Here is a 17,150-nt window from a genome sequence, read left to right on the forward strand (position 1 = left end):
CACACACACACACACACACACACACACACACACACACATTCTCACCACAGACAGTAGCGGGAGTAACAAGACACGGCAAGGCACTGAGGATTGAGGAGAATGCCACCTTTGGGGCCGTCCACACCAAGAGGAGTCATCACGGACTATGAGCACAGGGGGCACCGGCACCCAGGCCCGCCCCAACCCTGACAGACTGGCGGACCCCCACACCAAGGTAGGGAGCCCCCCCACCAGCCAGGCCAAAAGGACCTGAGGACAGCACCCCTGGCAGCAGACCAGACACAGCTCTCGGTGTGGAGGACCCCCCTGAGGAAACACCGAAACTAGAAAATAAATTAAACAGTTAAAAGAAGATAAGTTTATAAGATAATAAGTAAAGTAGATAAAATAGGGTAAAATAATACAAAATATAAAACAGCAAAATAAAAGGCATCAACATAAGTTAAATGATAAAACGTAAGAAGAATTGAAAGGTCAGTTAAAAGCCTGATTAAAAAGGTGTGTCTTTAACCTTCTTTTAAAAATATCAACAGTCTCTGCAGTCCTGAGGCTCTCCGGCAGGCTGTTCCACAGGTGTGGAGCATAGTGGCTAAATGCCGCCTCACCGTGGGTTTTTGTTCTGGCTTTTGGTATGGATAAAAGGCCGGTGCTGGAGGACCTCAGGGTCCGCGAGGGTTGATACGGTAAAAGCAGGTCAGATAAGTAAAAGGGTGCAAGGCCGTTAAGACATTTAAAAACTAGTAAAAGAACCTTAAAATCGACCCTGAAGTGGACAGGGAGCCAATGCAGCTGCCAAACTGGTGTACTGTGGGCCCACCCTCTGGTCTTCGTCTGCACGCGTACAGCTGAGTTTTGCAGGAGTTGGAGGTCTGCAGTAGTCTTTTTGGGAAGACCAGAGAGCAGGGCATTACAGTAATCTAAACAACAAGAAATAAAAGCATGCATTAGCACCTCTGCGCTGGCCTGAGAGAGAAACAGGATTCTGGCTACGTTCTTAAGATGATCAAAGCCTATTTTTGTTATATTATTGATATGTGGGATAAAAGTCATTTCAAAGTCCAGGTTTTTAACAGATTGTGTTGGTTTAAAATCTTGTAGTTTTGGTAAAAGTTTCTCAGTCTGGCCTTCAGGACCTATAACTAAAACCTCTGTTTTGTCTTGGTTGAGCTGTAGGAAATTCCCCGCCATCCATGACTTGATATCTAAAATGCAGTTAAAAAGGGTATCTATTGGCCCTGTGTCATCAGGAGACACAGCAATGTACAGCTGTGTATCATCAGCGTAGCTATGGAAACTGATGCCGTGTCTCCTGATGACATCTCCAAGAGGAAGCATGTAAAGATTTAAAAAGAATTGGACCTAAAATTGAGCCTTGGGGAACCCCACACTTAATTTCATGGGTTCTTGAGGAACAAGTATCCATACTTACATAAAAACATCGTTCTGAGAGATAAGAGTGGATCCGGTTAAAAACAGTACCAGAGAGGCCAACCAGGTGTCTGAGTCTATTAAATGAAATGTGATGGTCTGCTGTATCAAAGGTGGTGCTTAGATCCAGTAGAACCAAGACTGTGAGTTTCTTGTTATCTAAGTTCCACCTGATGTCGTTTAAAATCTTTACAAGTGCTGTCTCGGTCTTATGGTTCATCCTAAAACCAGACTGAAGTATCTCAAAGATGTTGTTTCTGTTTAAAAAGTCATTGACTTGGTTAAAAACCAATTTTTCTAAAATTTTACTTAAAAAGTTGGATACAGGTCGGAAGTTATTAAGAACGTTGGGGTCTAAAGTGCTCTTGTTCACCTCTGTATAAAGTAAGATAAAACACAGCTGTTTTAAAAGCGGTGGGAAAGACACCTGTCTAGGATCTTCCATGTCATTTCATCAGCCTACAATAGCCAAGGAGAATTCATATTGGAAGGAAGTGCCTTGTTTTCTTCTTTCATGTGAGGATTGTTATGATCTGTGGCTGGTTTTAGGACAAATGGAAAACAAGCCCCACACAACTCCACAGTATACAAACCAAAACACAGAAATCCAACAAATCACCCCAAGGATCAAGCCAAATGCAACCAGTTATTAAGATGATTGGAACTCTGTGTAGCCCATGAAAATCAAGCAATATGCTGAAGGTAATTTCCAGCCAAATTGACAAATTCAGTACAAATGGGGATTTTATGCAAATGTGGATATTTGAAATGATAAATACCATAAATGGTTTCAATTAAAAGGTATATAGCCTAAATCTAAGCAGATACCCTAAATATAAATATAGATGCCCTTAACATAGATTGCCTAATATAAATATTGATATTTATCTCCATAAATATAGTAAATGGCCTTTTTTGGAGAATGCCTTGACATACTGTTAGAAACATTTTGAATATTAATTTTTATTTAATTAGTCATCTGTAGGCCTCTATTTGCAAAAACAAAACAAAAAACAACAACAAAGAAATAAACTGACAAAAAAAAAAAGAAATTCAGGCAGAAATAAAAACCTATTAATATGATAAACCTATAATCTCTACATATACTATTATTATGAGTCAAATGTCTGTTATTAGATACACAGCAATAAGATTAATTAATTAATAATAACAACCATACAAATGACAATTATAAATTAATTAATCTTATTGCTGTGAATCTTCCTCTCACTCTCCCTTTCAGCCCAACCAGTCGAGGCTGATGGCCACCCACTCAGATCCCACCGTCGCCAAGTACTTGCTCATGGGGGAACTGTTTGGTCTCTGTACATTAAAGAGTATGGTCTGCACCTGCTTTTTATGAAAAGATTTGTTGTGATTTGGTGGCATATAAATAAAATTAAAATTGAACAGTTAATTCAATTTGCATTTTGTGCAAATCTTCGATTCAGCACTCACATTTTCATTTTGACTTACTTAGAGCACCTTCTTGCAGACTTTGCATTCTGTTAACAGAACTAAGTAGCACAAAACTGTTGCTGGGTGGACTACTGATGTACAGAGACTGTGATAAGGCCACACATTTCCCAAAGCCCAGGAACGACTCATGATGAAAGTGGTCAGTGTGCTGATTTACAGATTTTTACGAATAAATCTTTAAGTGTAACACTAACAACAAGAATAATATAAATAGAACAGAAAATAGAATCATAGTAACATTGTATTGTTGGCAGTTGGCAGAGCAGTTAAATCTGCTCTGCAAAACTTGTGTCTTCCCCTTCTGCCAGTGAGAATAATTACAAAAACACTGTTGATGCTTGCTTATTAGTGTTGCTGTTGGCGGCCTGTTTTAATTTTAGTCTTAGTCTAGTCTTTGTGTCAAGCTGTCATTTTAGTTTTTATTAGTTTTAGTCACGTTCATACTCTTTTTAGTCTACCCAAGTTTCAGTCAACTAAAAGTCTGAGCATTTTAGTCTTATTTTAGTCAGAATTATCCGTGACTATTTTAGTCTAGTTTTAGCCAATGAAAACTGTATTTTAGTCTCTTTTTAGTAATGCAATTCGATTTAACACAGTCAATATAGTATAAGTATCTTGTAGTATAGACGAAACCAAAATTTTCTTTTAGGCAAACCCATTTCACAATTCAAACAAGGTTGTCTTATTATATTATTGTTACTTTTTAGACTCAAGAATACATACATTCCAGACACGGAAGACGCTCTGATTTGATTTAACAACACATTTATTTTACCAACCGAACATGTTATAAGTACACACACATAAATGTAAATAAAATAAATAAATAAATAAAATAGCATCACATGACAATGCCAGAAAAAAAATTTAATACATTCAAGTTTAATATAAAGAGAAACAAGGTGGTTGAATGCTCGAGCTACAATAACATAATAAAAAGTGCAAATAAAATGTGTGTGTCTGTGACTTGTATTGCTTGTAAACTGAAGTCATATTGGCCGGCCATCGGTCCCCTTTTCTGTGTCAGTTGTCTGTCATTAACGCTAACCTACCGCAGCTGTATCTTCTAAATAATGCTGCGAGTGGGGATTGAGGAAGTGACCTGCGACTGCGCAGTGCGACCTGATGCAGCCCCTAAAGTGAGACACAGGAAACGGAAATACTGCAAAATAATAAGAACAATGCGACTAAAGGAGATGAAATAACGTTATAACATTTATATTACATTATTATAACATTATATATTTAATTATAGTTATTGTCACATGACCAGCATTTACGTTGCGTCTTGTCTTGTTTTCATCACGTGATGAAGGTTCGTTGACGAGGATATTTAGCCATAATTTTCATTGATGAAAGCAACACTATTGCTTATGATGCCATTCTGACATACTCCAAGTTGCTATAGCCTACTCTGTCACTATGGTTGCCCTAGCAAACCAACTGCTGATTCACATAAAGCGCATCACTACCAGTGTGCCAGTACAGGAATTTTACCACAGACACCAGGTTTGAAAACTCTGGTTAAAATTTACCTGTTGCTGATAGGCTTAATCAGTATTATGTGAACTCCTTGGCAAAAGTTTGAATGCAATGTACATTTATTTATATGTAATGTCCCATACTGCACTTTTGAAATAGTACTGGTAGTACTGTACTTGACCTTCATGGACCAAGGAAACTATCGCTCACAATCTACTGAACTGGCACTGCAAATGGCTGCTTGTTTCACAAACAGCCATTGTATGTAACTTAACTAAAGTCACTAATGTACTTATTATAACCCATGCCATAATATTTTCTGAACCTACCCAAGTAGTTTTGGTACCTTAACCTAACCTACTTAACTGTTTCACAACATTAACCAAGTGTTTATTCCTGCTCCCATGACGTAACCAAACTACTGTTGTACAATGATAACCACATCTTCGTCTGGTATGTTTGTCACTGGTACTCTCCACATATACTGCATGCAGTCTTTGGAGAACCTCATTAGAATCTCATTACAACATTCCCTGCTGAGCCCACCAGTGGACCCGTACAGTTCGCTTATCATTGGGATGGATGACATTTTAATTTATGTCTTACATACTACATCTCTCTCACCTGGAAAAGGCTGGAAGCTCTGTGAGAATTTTTGACTTCTCCAGTGCCTCTAATACCATGCAGCCCAGACTTCTGAGGGACACAGGGGTGCACCACCACCTCATATACAGAGCATGGACTATAATGTAGATTTCATAGATAAATCAGCTAATTATCACCTGCAAAAGTTCCCTGATGACTCTGCAATCATCAGCCTCTTCATAGAGGGGGCCAACATGGAGTAAAGAGAACTTTCCCGGGAGATCTGTGGAGTTACTTATAGTACTTTCCATATTCTAAGACAAATCAGCTTCACTACAGTACTTGCTTTCAGAAGTTGGAGCCTTAACACAATTAAAAAAGTTCAGCAGTGCGGGTACATATCCATAAAACTCACCAAAGTTCTCTTTTAAAGTTACTTTGTTTTTTTTTTTGTTGTTGTTGTTGTTTTGTTTCGTTTTAGCTGTGACATTAAGCCCACATAGGTCGAGGGCTTATGTGAAATGGTGTTCATTAAAGGCTGCTAAAAAAATTAACATAAATATTAAACAAACAGTAATCTCAGATCATTTTTCAAAAAGCTACCATCCTCATCTAAACATTTCAAGAAAACCACAGGACATACAGTTGGGAAAGACTGCATAGTTGCAAATGTCAATGGGATCTTACTTCTCACTCAGAACAGAGAAGTTCCTGTTTCACATCACCTCTGTATAAAGTCAGATAAAACATTAGCAGTAGCAAAGTGACAGAAAGTCCTTATCAAGTCACAAAATCTAATTGGTCAGAGATACAACACCCTTTATATCATGATAATGAGATCTTTTCTCTCACTGTTCTGTCATTTCCCTCACATGTGTAGAGCAGGATGGCAGATCATCAGGTCAGGTACTCCCCCATATCATACTCTTTCACTCTTCATCATAATAGCTCACTTTCTGCAGAACACACACAAACCTGGTAGCTCTGCATAAACCTTAGATAAAACTGGTAAAAATATTGATCAAGACAACTCAGAAGCACCTCAACACTGATAAGGACATGTCCACGTCCATACCCTAATCTGCATTAATTGCATATATAATATTTCTATAAGTAATATTGAGTTGAATAATTATATCAACTTGTAATTAGTATACTAGTAACAGAGTTTACATTTGTCAGTTTGGACATTTATTTGTGTGAAAATCCTGCCAACTGTTCTTTCACAGTCCAACACCTTCCTCCGTGAGCTCTCTGTCTCTTCTGATTGCAGTCATTCTTTTCACAACGTGTGGGTGGCTGGTGATAAAAAGTACGCTCCTTAGCTCTGCTGCATTGTGTGTGTGTGTGTGTGTGTGTGTGTGTGTGTGTGTGTGTGTGTGTGTGTGTGTGTGTGTGTGTGTGTGTGTGTGTGTGTTACTCATGTCGTGGGGACATAAATTTTTCTTTCAGGGATAAAACACAAGTTATGTTGGACCTTTCCTGCTGTTGATTCATCAACAGTCTAGAATTGTTTTAGGACCTTACATTGCAGGCTACAGTTGGTGAAGATACAGACACAGCTTCAGAGGTGAAATGCAGTTGGACTAGACAAGATCATGTTTGTGTGTTATTCTATTGTAGGTTGTGTGAGGAGCCCAGGCCCAGTCCAGGGTATTATTTAGCATAGGATGTATAGAAATATACACCTATGGAATTGGATACGAGTGTGGTTTCTCAATCAGCAGCCTTGGTAATATCAGGCTGAGTGTTATGAAGGGCATGCTAACATTTTTATCTACCAATCATTCGCTTTGTTAATATTTTGACTGTGAAGAATGAAGGCCATCAGGTATCATGCCTCTCTTGAATGCTGAGAAACTGTGAAAAAAATTGCATGCTGGTGACTGATTATTTCTAATTGCATAATGATTCTTATTAAGTATGCTTCATGTTATTTACTTAGTGTGTAAAAACATATATGAATGTATCACAGATTTATGTGTGCGTACACAAACATCACACAATGGTAAGAGGTTTAAACTGAAGATGAATATATGCCCATACTCCCACAGTCCATGTTTTAACATGCAAAGATGCCTGCCCACTCCCATATTTACATGTTTAATTTACATATTTAAAGCTGGCTTTAATAGAAAACGGTGGGTAGGACGCATACGCTTGAGCATTTTGCATATGTTTCCTTAATCCCCTGTGGTTCCTCTTGTGGAGACGGTGGACAGAGGGAAATAATAGAGAAAAGGAGAGGAGCGCTGTTAGTTGAGGGGAAGAGGGACAGATGGCAGGGATCAGAGAGGGAGCCAAGGTGGCCTGTAATTGATGTGTTCGTGTCTCTCGAAGCAAAGGAATTCTACTGCATTTGATCTCATTTAGCTCTCCTCCAGAGGGCTGGAGATTCATACAAGGAGGAACTCAAAGACCAATTCTGCATATGATTCATACACACTCAGAACACCACACACACACACACACACACACACACACACACACACACACACACACACACACACACACACACACACACACACACATACACGCTAAATACAAAGACACAGGTTTGTATACTGGTGGTCTTGGGTAAATTACTTTTTGGTTTTTAAGCACCTGGCAGCTAAGGACACAAGGTTTGCCGATATTTCATTTCTTACTGTAACTGATACTGAATGTCTTTTTGTCCATTTATAGTTTTGCTTATTTGGAGGATGATTGTGTGTAAGCTAGTAAGAATGCATTTTGCTCTAGGTACCGTAATTCCAGTCATGTGAAAGTAGCATTCCTTAACTTAATTACAAGTCTGAAGAAATGCAGCTCTGTGTTTGGCAGTATATGCTTATGCATGCAAGTTGAAATGGTTAAAGATGCCTCTTATGTATGATTTTCATTAACTTTTTTATTATGTTTCATTTTGATTATAGTTTAAATGTGACTAATCATTTCACTGCAAGTTAAAGAGTAATAATAACTTAATTTTATATAGCATCTTCCATTGCAAATGCACCTTGAAGAAATAACACACACACATAAGCGTTTCATGTAAAAAAAAAAAAAAGATATAGAGTGAACATAAAAACAGGGATTAACATTGAACATCAATGTGAAATAAGATGGGGAATAAAAACAATTTGAGGTTCAGTTTACCAATAAGAAATCTGGTTCTGAGCAGATGTTCTGACACTGCTGGGGTTGAAATATACTGTATATTCATATGAATATGGCAGACTGCAAATGCATAATTTTAAATTCCTAATTTGTCATATTTTTAAATTCCTGCTAAGTGTCAAAAAGATCAGAAACAAACAAGGGTTAATAGAAATAATGGCCATTGGCCAGGAATTCTGTTAACTTAAGATGTGAGAACCAGTGGAGAATTAGGCAGATGTGTACTGCTAGCAACATGTAAAGAGACGTTGTTTCCAGTGTGCAACTTCTTAGGACAGTTATATAGTGTGTCACAGTGTCAGATTTAACAACTCACTGTTTACAGCGTCAGAGAAAAAGATCTTTTTTTTTCATTTCTCCTGCTCCCATTAGTGGTTGCTACAGAGGATCATCTGTTTCCATCTTTTCCTGTCCTCTGCATCGTCCTCTATCGTGCTAACCATCTGCATATCCTCCCTCACCACATCTAGAAACCTCCTCCTTGGCCATCATTAGCTCCTTTTCTTTCCGCAGCCTTTTCTCAGTATACCCATCATCCCTTCTCTGTTGTCCCTCTAATATACTCATCACTCCCAACAAAAGTCTTAGCACCTTCAACTCTGCCATCTCCAGCTATACTTTTTGTCTTTTCGTCAGTACCACCACCTCAAAACTGCAGAGTTTCCATTATTCAGTAATCACCGTTACTTAAATCTCTCTGACAATGTCAGGTGAAAATAATTCCAGAGTTAGGTACTCTGCCCCCACAACATGGGAAAACTTTCCTTTTTGATAAATCTTATAGTTAGGGCTGGCTCAGGCTTGTCCTGGACCAGCCCCTAGTTATGCTGCTATAGGATTAGACTGTCAGGGGACCTCCAAAGATACACCGAGCTCCTCTGTCCTTCTGTCCCTCTCCATCTGCACACTTTCCTACCACAGCGTGTTACTAACTTAGCTCCTTCCCCGGAGTCTCTGTGCTTTGTCGTCTCGCAGGTTCCCATGGACAGTGGCTGAATCTGGATTGTGGATTGCAGCTGTGTCTCCTGCCTTGGCCCTGCCTGACATCCACTGCAACTGCTACTGCTGTTATTACATCCACTGTCACTGTTACTGTGACTGCATGTCTGTCTCTCTCTCTCTGTCTGACTGCATTTCTGTCTGTCTGTCTGTCTGTCTGTCTGTCTGTCTGTCTGTGTCTGTCTCACTCTCCCTCGCTTGCTCTCCCTCTCTCACCCAACCGGTCGAGGCAGATGGCCGCCCACCCAGAGTCTGGTTCTGCTCGAGGTTTCTGCCTGTTAAAAGGAAGTTTTTCCTCACCACTGTCGCCAAGTGCTTGCTCATGAGGGAATTATTGGGTCTCTGTAGGTAAAAGAGCTCGGCCTGTACCAGCTTTGTATGGAAAGTGTCCTGAGACAACTTCTGTGATTTGGCGCTATACAAATAAAATTGAATTGAATTGAATTGAAAATATGGTCCACAAATACATAAAATACACAAATATAGAATTTCTCCTGTTTGTCCAGTACACTGAAATCTTCTCGGAGAAGTGGACGGGCACCATTTGGAAACTCTCACAAATCATTTGCATTGATTGAAAATAAATGTAGGTTGGAAATATAGGCCAAGCTGACATGAGCGAATAATTTCAACAGTTCTGTCTTCCTTCAGTTGTCCAGATGATACACCAAGTACATTCTTAGCATCTCTCACTACTTCTGCAGTGCAATAGTTACCAAGCCATCCAAGCAACTCTTCTCTACCACTCAGGGCTCCTCCCTGAACTTCACATAACAGTCATCCTTCTTGAGATTCAATTATTTGATCTTGGCTCCGCCTTTTTAATAAACAGTGTAATACTTGAGAGAAATATAAACCCATTTTTAATCAGAAGAATTGTCAAAAGAATGATTTATTTGTAAATCATAGAAGAAGAAGAAGAAGAAGAAGAAGAAGAAGTCAACTTTATTTATCACAGCACACAGAGTTACAGGGGGGAGACTGCACACACGCCATGCAAGTGAAATTATTTTCTCCACATTTATCCCATCCTGGAATGTCGTTCTTCCACATCAGACCAGGAGCGGTGGGCTGCCAGCCGAAAGTGGCACCCGGGGACCCAGTTCTCCTTTGACACCATTGGTCAGGTGGTGATCTTCTTGCATGTTTTTACTGGGGGTACATCTTATGGAGGATACCCTAGGTAAGCACGGGGAGAACATGCAAACTCCACACAGAAAGGCCCCTTCCCTCGAGCAGCAGGCACCGAAGGCATGGTGGAGGACACGCCACCAGCGCCCACAGCGGGATTCGAACCGTGACCTTCTAGCTGTGAGGCAACAGTGTTACCACTTGTTTCACCGTGCCACCACAAAAGTGTATAAGTGTAGACTGCAGGCTTTATCTACACAGAAAAATATTTTTTTACAATAATTTCAACAAAGCCTCAAAACATGCAGATGTGTGTGTGTGTGTGTGTGTGTGTGTGTGTGTGTGTGTGTGTGTGTGTGTGTGTGTGTGTGTGTGTGTGTGTGTGCTTCTGTAGGACAGAGATGATGTGAAAATATTTCTAAACTATAAGAACAAGAAACAAAGATGTAAACAATATGAGGCATCACCTATCGTCATGGCTGGCTCTCTTTGTTTGATTGGCATCAGAAGGTGAAAAGAGTTGCTTTTAACAGCAAACGCTTACATGTTGGTCGACTTTTTGTTTTAGGGAGACTGTCTCATTTAGACAGACATTAGCAAGAGTTTTAAGACATAAACAGATTTGAATTAATGGTACAACATCACACAAAAACTGATATTTTGAGTGACAAGTGTTTGTTTGCTGCAGTGTTACAGTGGCAATGGGGACAGTGCAACAGCAGGAAGGAAGGACCTGTGGTATACCTCCTTCAAACCCCTTGGGTGAAGCAACTGAAGGAGCTGCCCAGTGAGGTCAGAGTGTCCTGCGTTGGGTGGAACATGTTCTCCATGAGCCAAACTGACATTGATCATGGACAATCCATCCCAACCTCTGCATGAGACAGTAAGGGGCTTAAGCAGCTCCTTCAGTAGCAGACAGCTGCATCCAGTCTGTCAGAAAGAAGGCTACTGCTGGTCCTTCATCCTAACAGCTGTCAGACTATCTAAATGTAATCTAGCACTACTGTCATCAATGCTAATATCTGTTCACATTATCTATTTCATCTGGTGAAATTTCTAAATTGTATATTTCTCTCAACTATGCAATAACACTATGTATAATCCATATTGGCAACAGTACTTTTCTAAACTGTATTTATTGTGCATATACATTAACGTAGTATTTCTCAAGTAAAATTGTATTTCTCAGGTGCAATAGTATTGCTCAAGTGCAATACATGTCATTAGTTGGTTTTCTCGTAAGAATATTCACAACAGTACTGTTTTATGACAGTAGGATTTTTATGGCATTTACTATTTTTTGTTATAACCTGTACAAATGTACATATACATAGTTGTTTTTCTATTCTAAATTTCTAAAGTGTGGGATCAATGAAGTCTTATCTTATCGTGATCGTTTGTCCCACCACCTTCACTGTGTCAAGGGGTCATCCCAGGACAGAGCCAGTCTTCTTAACTAGTCTGTTAGGTCTCTTTCTGTCACTAATGACAGATGCCAATGAGCCAGCAGACCATTGCATAGAAGATGGCTGTTGCCACCACAGAGTCAATAAAGGTTCACAGGAGTGCCTTTTACAGTCCATAAGACCTGAGTGTCCTGAGCAGATACATCCTGCTCTGGCCTTGCTAATATAGTGCATTTGGATAGCCAGTCCAGTCAAGTTTATTACTGAATATCCAGGTTCATTATTGAATGTTATGATTCCACCAACTCTATGTCCATTCGCTGGATGTTCAGCAGTGTAGGAGGAGAGTGTTTGCACCTGCAGAAGTCCACCACAAGCTCTTTGATTTTCCCTGCAATGATCTGAATGTGTTTCCACCGGCATTAATCCATAAATCCTTGCATCTATATATCAATGGTATATATAGTTTTGAGACTGTATGTACATACTTTTTCTTTTCATTGATTGACTGCACCCCAGTTTTCTTCTATTCATTCCTTGCTCCTTGCTTGACCAAGAAATCATTCCAGTCAGGCCATTTCAGTGTTTATTTCTTCTCTAAGGGCCCAAGGATTGAGAGGGATCTTTGAGGAGGCATGAGCAAGAGTACACAAGACAGTGAAAATCGGTGTATATTGAGGATAACTAGTTTTTGTCTTTGTTGTGTCTAAAACAATTGGGCTGATAAATGATTTGTCAAATTTGAGATATTGTAATTACAGCATTCAATAATGAATAACGAATTTACAAATACTGGAAATACAAATGCAAATAATGATTATGTTTCAAAAACTTCCAGAAGGAATCCAGCAGAGTATCTGAGCAGTTCATTTACACTGTGGTTCAAGTCTGACCACAGTATAATACTGGTTTTTAATAAGATGTTTTTTGAAGATATTTGTCACTGCTTAAATATACTCACATATACAGAAAGACTGACCAAGACAAAAATACTGCTTATTAATATAAGGGAAAATTCAATTTGCTACACAGCAAAGCCATCTGACAGTTGATCCGGCTGTGTATCCGTCATTAGAACTGGATGTTCAGATGACAGTTCAATTCCTTTCCTTTACCTTCATTGGGAGGGACAGAACACACAGACTATTTCACATTAACGAGGGCAAATTCAAATTTTTTTCCTGTGCTGTATATCATAGCATTTGTATTTGTACTGGATTTATTTACTATCCATTTTTAATATGAATGAATGGATAATCTTCAATAACAAGATAAAAAGGAAATGGATTAATGCACTTGTGAGTACTCTCAAAAAATACATGGCCTATCGCCATCTATCATGGGTTCATTTGAACCAGTCAGATGAATCAAGTATAAGTTGTAGCAGGACTCTTGCGAAGCCAGTCAGGAGAAGAGCATTCTTTTTCATGGGGAAATTCTTTGCTCTTTAAATGAAGAAATGCTCTCCAGTTGTGGTATAACTGATACTATAGCAGCTTCTGTGCTAACTTCTTTATGAGTCAGTGTTTTGTTTTTTCTTTTTGCTTTGGTCACTGGCTGGCCGTGCCTGCATTTTAGTGCATATGTGAGTCCCTCCCTGTGAAACTGTTGGCCATCCCCACATTTATTAAGAGAGCAGTGTCCCAAACATTCAATTTAAATCAAACTTTAGCTCCTGAAAGTATATTTTACTTAATGTTTTAGGTAGCTAGAGACATCAGGAAGGCTACAAATTTTGTTACATGGATTTAGCTCATCTGCAGATCAAGAAAAGCCTCTTATCCAAACAGAATATGTTGCTAATGTTACTAAAATATCTCTATACTGTAAAAATAAATATTCCAAACAGTGAAGTAGTAGACAGGATATACATCCTGTTGCTTGCCTTCCATAGTCACTTGACATTGCTTACAAAAGGGTAACTTTATTCCACAGCAAATCTTGTGTGTTAAGGGGCCTCTTTCTCTGTGTCACAACACCTTGCTTGAGGAAAGGGGCTTTTCTGTGTGGAGTTTGCATGTTCTCCCTGTATTCACCTGGGGTATCCTCCATAAAAAAACCCACTAAAAACATGCAAGAAGATCACCACCTGACCAATGGTGACGTAGGATAACTGGGTCCCTGGGCACCGGCTAGCAGCGCACCGCTCCTGGTCTGCCGTGGAGGACTTTCCAGGATGGGCAAATGCGGAGAAATAATTTCACTCAGCATGTGTGTGCAGTCTCCCTCCTGTAACATGTGTGCTATGATCTTCTTCTTCTTCTTCTTCTTCTTCTTCTTCTTCTTCTTCTTCTTCTTCTTCTTCTTCTTCTTCTGTTACCAATTCCTTTCTTGACTCCGGTCATGTATTGGGCCATATGGCCACTCAACCACTCTGGGTGGGTCCATCCATCAGTAGTTGGTTCATCTGTACTGCCAGGCATTCATGGAGTGCAGTTAGCTTCTTTCGCCAGTAAGCGTGGATCATGTCCAGGCCCGGTGCTGTCCAGCTTTTCATACCTGCACTCTTTCTTGGATGTCTGCCATTGTGATGGATACCAGTTTTTGCTCTGGGATATTGCTGTGTTTGCTCTTAGATCCACTAGCCACTGAGCATCGATGTTATGTGAAGTCTCTTTTTCCATATGCTCTTCCAGTACCTTTCATTCTCAGTTCTTGGTGCATCAACTGGTCTTATTCTGTCAGTTCTGAGAATAAAATTTGGATGGTTCAGTGGAGGACATCCTATGCATTCCCTTGGCTTCTGCTTCTCAAGTGTATCTTTTCAGGTGGGTTGCCAGAGCTGTGAATCTATGCTTGGCAGTCTCTAGTGCCTCAGGTAAGGACAGTTGGTGGTACTTCCTGGGAGTCCCTTTCTTCCCCACATCTTTTAGGAGCTCTGAGAATTCACTAACTTCTCTCCATGTTTTCTTGATCTTGGCCTCTAGCCTCCTTGTGGCTGTTCATGCTGTTCATTTTGTAGCCAAGCATCTCTAAAATCACTGTTGCTGTGGTGTGGATCAGCTGATGTACACTCCCTGAAATGTTCCTCCCTGAAATGCACCTTGGGGCTCTTAGTTGACTTCCCTAATTCATGCATGTATTATTTTCTAACACAGCTGTTCATCTCTTGTATGAGCATTCAACCAGCAGAGTTTCTTGTCCATCGAAGCCAAAGGGATACACCCAATGTCAGTCACCTAGAAGAAGATGAATGGGACAGCACTTAACACCTGCAATAGAGCTTGATCCCTGTGGCTAATGCAATGTTAAAATTAATCACACAGTTGGAATTTAAACAGAAATGGTGCAAATTGACATAACAATAACAGCAATAGTGTACACCTTCATATAGCTGTGGATCTTTATATGGGTGTTAATAGATAATATTTACTAGACATTTAAAATATTTTGAGCACAAATGAGTATGAGGAAAAAATGGACTTTTCTCACAAAGAACAAACTTTTATAATGAGTAAATCTGAGAAAGACAGAACATTGTAGCAGTGAAAATAACACTGTTTCTCCTGCCAAGGCTGAGAGGATTAGTGGAGGAGAAGTGCAGATATATATATAAAGGCTTATCTCTGCCCCATCTTTAGGGCACAGTAGGGACACTTCACAGTTACAATACTGTGTTACCGCATATTGAGTCTATAAAAAGTTTTTGAATTCATTGGGTTGACTCATGTTCCCCAGAGCTGCAGTGATGGAGTGTGAGAGCAAAACACTGAAGCAGACTGTCATGAATCCTGTGAAGATATTTAAAAAAAAAAAAAATAAATAAAAATAATAATAATGTAACAGTAAATTAATAAAATATTATGGAAAGAAAAATGATTTGGTAACACTTTCTATAAAGGTACACATATTCACCATTAACAAGTTCCTTATTAGCATGAGCATATTGGCCCTTTATTCATTATAAAGCACTAAGTCTTTTATGTTGCCCTTTATAAATCAACATCAGACGAATGGTCTGACACTAAAATCAGAGAACCCAGTGCATGAGCAAAATAGTCAATATCACACCCTCTTCAGGGGCATTTAATAGCTTTGATGCGAATATATCTGAGTGGATATGTTATGTTGGGCTTTAGTAAACTGGACAGTAACTGGACTTGATGCATCATGACTGCACTCCTGTGTGATACTAATTTTAAGGGCTCTCATCAGATCCATCAAATTACCACAGAAAGCAGATATAGCCTACAAAATACAATGATAATCTTTGTTATTGTAAAAATAACAATCAACAATTCAGAAAAGACAACAAGAGATGACGGTTACAACAAGAGAGAAATGCAACAAAGTGCTCCCAATCAGACTGCTGCATCTCCGATTCCCTGAACGCTGCGTCTCTCCCATTTGCACTCAGACATATTCTCCTTTTAGTCTATTAGTCAAGCAGCCGACTGACAGTATGAACGCTCTGCTTAAAAAACACAATGAACAGAAAATAATTCATCTTCAGAAATGTTGAGGCATTAGTCATGGAAACATAAAAATTACTGCAAAAATCACATCATGGAAATGCTACTTCTAGTGAGTGTAATACAACACCAAAGACTGATAAGGCTCAGAAAAACTTCCTTACGTCATTAGCAGATTCCACAAACAGTGACTCCTGTCATGGCAGGTCAGTAGCAGCTGGGCCTGCCACTGGAATTGCCTCTGCTAACTGCTGCTACCATTTTCATGGGAAAGCAGCTGTTAAAGTACTCGTCATATTGAAGCGGGTGTGGTTTCATCTTTGTTTGATATTTAATGTCTTTTTTACTGTTGCCCTCTATTTTTTGCCATCCTCTTTGCTGCTGTAATACCTGAAATTTCTCCACTGTGGGACTAATAAAGGTATATCTTATCTTATCTTATCTTATCTTATCTTATCTTATCTTATCTTATCTTATCTTATCTTATCTTAAAAAGGAGAGAAGCTGCCAGGAAGTGGTATGCATTAGCACAAGAAACGACACTGAACTGTCTCCAGAAACTTGTGTTGTGTCCATCACAAATGTCTGTCCCATGTTTGTGTTCCTTTCAATAATTTGAAATGTTGATGTGTTTTCTGAAATGTCGTTGTTTTCTGACCCCCACCGTTGGTCTGGAGCCATGCTCCAAGGGGGTGTGGACCCAGGACAGGGCCAAACAGCTGGTTTAGACCAGAGTTTTCCTTTCTTTTTCTTAAAAAAAAATAAAAAATAAATAATAATAATAATAATACATTTCTAATTTATCATCAGTAGTTCAATGTCCTGGGACATGGACAGATGCTGCAGCCACTGCCTGGCATAGCTTTACCTCAATCTGATGATCCTTCATTCCTGTTGAACTGAGGAAACACAGCACAATAAAGAACAATAAAACCAGAATAAAACCTAAATAAATAAATAACTTCAACATTTTCACAGTGTGAATAACCAACATTATAAGGCCAGTGCTCATTGAGACATAAAGTATTGATTTGAGGATTAAAATAAATCCTTGAAAGGGAGCAGCATT

This window comes from Chaetodon trifascialis, chromosome 4 (assembly GCF_039877785.1).
Source record: "Chaetodon trifascialis isolate fChaTrf1 chromosome 4, fChaTrf1.hap1, whole genome shotgun sequence".
In the NCBI taxonomy this organism is placed as follows: Eukaryota; Metazoa; Chordata; class Actinopteri; order Chaetodontiformes; family Chaetodontidae; genus Chaetodon; species Chaetodon trifascialis.